A 3,695-nucleotide genomic window follows, 5' to 3' on the forward strand; every position below is an offset into this window, starting at 1 on the left:
CCAGGGTGAGCCACCCGCCGGGCTGCATCTGGGGACGGAGCTCCCACGTGCTCTGCTGCCTGCGAATGAATGCAACCCTCTGCCAGGCCCCAGCCCCGTCTCTGACAAGCACCTGCCCCCGCGGCCAGGGTCCTGCGGGGAGGCCGTCCTCCTGTCTCCGGGCCCCGCAAAGGGACGGAGCGGACGGGCGCTCTCTTTGCGGAGTTTCTGATGTGGACACAGACTCTCAGTGAAACCTGGACAGAGAACCGGTGGGCTGTGTTAATAAAGGGCGAGGGTGACCGATCTTACCTGACTGCACAGCGGCATGGAAATCCAGACAGGGGAAAGGGACACAGCAGGACAGAGAGAGAGACACAGACACAGACACAGACATGGACACGGACGCAGACACAGACACGGACACGGACACGGACACAGACAGACCACACGGTCCCAGACCACACGGTCCCAGGGACACAGAGACGGCGGCACGCTGACCCCTGCCCTGCGGGCTCTGATCTTAGCCTCGCTGCTCTTCCTCACTGAGGTTCCGTGAGGCGCCTTGCGATGCCCCCGTAAACTAACTTTTCGGTTGGGCTAGTTTAAGGGGCTGGAAGGGAGGGTGTCTCTTGTTTCTGATACCTGAGATTCCTTGGCCGAGACACCGATTCCCGTGACACTGTCATCCACGCCAGCACGTGTATACTGTCTATTTTTAAAGGCCGAGACTCCTTGAAATCTAAATTGTAGTTTTGGCTCGTCCACTGCCACAACGTCTCCAATTCTTCACATTTCTGCATTTCCACTCTTAAAATGTGGATAAACGCGATCATGATGCCTTGACTCTCAGGTCAGAAGTTAAGACAAAGGCTAAAGCTACTTGAGACACAGGCAATTAATTCAAGGAAGTTACAAAGCAGATGCCAGCTCGGGGCATTCGGCATGGAGCTGGCACCTCAGAGCCGTCCAGCCACGGGAACAGCAGGCTGCATCCGCAGGAGGCTGTGACTCAGTGTTATTCCAGCTCCCCTAAGTAATCTGACACAATGTATCCCCAAGACACTGCCTGCTGTGATGCTTCTATTTCTACCTCAGAGCCTTTTAATTTGTATTTTCCCCAAATGGCTTATGTCTGCTTGTCAAGTGGGATTCTCACCTCACTTGGAGCTCCTGGCTCTTCGATAAGGAAGAGCGGGCTGGCAAGGAGAGCTGGCATACCACGGAAACCGTGTAAGCAATCAACAGCTTCTTTACAGCCAAGTGCGATTTTTCTGCAGCGCCAGCCGATAGCGGCTCAGCACAACTGTCTCCTGCTGGGATCAGAGGCTCGTGTGCAGAGTCCCCATTAGTGCTCCGCCCGCCGTGGGAGCTGAGAGTCTGGGCTGTGACAGCTGCCCTGACGTCGCCCCGGTGGGTACATTTCTTGAATCCTATGTGTAGAGTCCTGATGGGCACGTAAGGGTGACAGACATTCAGGTCCCGTATTCTGTAGGAATATGGACAGTGACATGGGTCCCGAGTGAGAACCCCAGCTCGGCCACACGTTTGCTATCAGAAACTGGGAAACAGATGTGACCATGCGAAACTTCAGATTCTTTATCAAGAAACAAAACGAAGAAAAGGTGGGATCCTCCCTTTGGGTTGGTGGTGAGCGCTGAAGAAGATCATGTGATGTTTCTAAGGATGAGGGAAGCTCCCAGCACACTGTCACTGCTCGGACTGGTAAGCTGATCTGTCATCATCACCGAGTGAGCACTGCTTTACACTTGAAACCATGTAAATTCTCCTGCTTCTGCTGAGTACGACTAAACGCCGTCCAGTTCTTCTGCGGGGGTGAGATCGTCCTCCTTCTGTCCTTGAGGCAGAAAAACTAGCTTGTGCGAAGTGAATTCTCCCCAGGGTCATCGCGCGAAACGCACGGTCCTGAAAATGGAGACGCCGGCTGTGCGTGGCCGTGCGACTCCGGACAAGCCCTGAGACGTTTCTGAGGCTAATTCTCCCAACGGTGCGATGACAGCCTGCTCCTCGATTCTGCCTGGGGCCCCGTTACTCACGGTGGCCCCAGAGACCCCTCCTCACAGTTCGATCACTACCTGACCTCGCGTTCACGGGGGTGCCGATCCCACACGGCCCTCCATGCGATGCTCAGATCCTGAGCTTGGGCAGTCAGTATTGTTGAGGTGACTGAGGTAGGGACTATCCTCTTAGTTATTATGGGGCCTTTAAAAATGTATAGAATTTCTAAGACATGGAATCATTGCATGACGCAGAAATAAAGATGTACATCAGACCCTTCTGCTTCGGCCTGCTGTCAGGCTCTGCTCATCGAGATCGTTAGGCTCTGCTCCAGGGACGCAGAGATGTCCACGCCTTGCTATGTTAAAGTTGCAGATCTTCCTCCCGCTACGTTGGGTGGCATTTGTGTGCTTCGTACCCCATTTCTCTTTGGTGCGTTTGCCTTACTTAAACTTCCATTGGTGAAGAAATCTAGATAGTTCCTGATTAAATTCAATTTATAAGCATCCATTAAACATGGGCTGAGAGCTCTCTGTTCCCAGCTGTTTTGTGAACAAAAAATTAATAAAGAGACATTAAGAGGGATTTAGGCCCTCGAGGAAAAACAGTTTTAAAAGTGCCTTGAAGAAAGGACCACCTCTAGAATTTTACTCTATTTTATTCTTTATTTAGACAGAGTTATTATGCCTTTACCTTATACCTGTCCGCATCTCTACAGCAACTGCCTGTCTCTTTTGTTCGAAACTATCAGCATTAGGACAAATTTGTCCTTGTGTGTTTGGATCTCCTTTTATTTCTCTGCTAATCAACCACGCGGTGCGGGTGTGTTTTATTCTCCTGTTATTCTCCTCCCCCTGGAGCACGGACGCGGTTAAGAGGATTATTCGGCAGCCGTGTCCGGCACCTGCTCTCCAAATCCTCTGTTTCAAGCTCTTAAGAACACTTCTGGGGACACCTCACGATCTCTCCTTGCCAACACGGTTAATCCCGCACGTCCCTAAGACGGGGGCCTGTAATTATGGCTCTCCCTTAAAAGCTCACTTGTTCTTCCAGCAAGGATCTCCTGAGCTTTCATCTTATCCCAAATCTTTGATTTCAAAGGTGGATCAAATGGTAAAATAACCAGGACCGCTTCTCTAAGGGACATTCAGTCCTTGGCCTACGAGACCTGTCTGTCTGACTTCACGGCGGGTCCACCCCAGCCTCCCGCACCCTCCCCCTGAGGGTGTGGACTCCTCTGCTCTGGGCCCCGCCCCCAACGGGCTCACCCGCGATGCGTTCATGTCTTCCTGTTTGATATTCCATCCTTCGCAGATAAAGCTGGCTGCTGTTCCCTGGTCCACGTGTGTGCGAACCCAGAGCTATGCTAACAGTTTGCAGATAGTTCGTCGGTCCTCACGAGCTCGGATGTTTAATAAATCTTCTGTACAGACTTCAGACAGACATATCGTCTTTATTTTTTCCTTAAAATATACAAGGCTAACACTGACCTGATGGCAACTCACTGGTCACCGTTTGTTAACGTGCCTTCCTTTGATGGTGACGCTAAAATCCTGGGAGTGTGGGTTTGGGGACCACTTATGAAGGGGAGACTCTGAAGGGAACTACACTCTGTTTGGGGTGATCTATGGCGTTTACGTTCCTTGATTACCTGTGCAATTAGAAGGGCGATTCTGTACTAAACGTTCTAAAGTCTT

The sequence above is a fragment of the Pteropus vampyrus genome, unplaced genomic scaffold (genome assembly GCF_000151845.1).
Source record: "Pteropus vampyrus isolate Shadow unplaced genomic scaffold, Pvam_2.0 Scaffold450, whole genome shotgun sequence".
Lineage (NCBI taxonomy): Eukaryota > Metazoa > Chordata > Mammalia > Chiroptera > Pteropodidae > Pteropus > Pteropus vampyrus.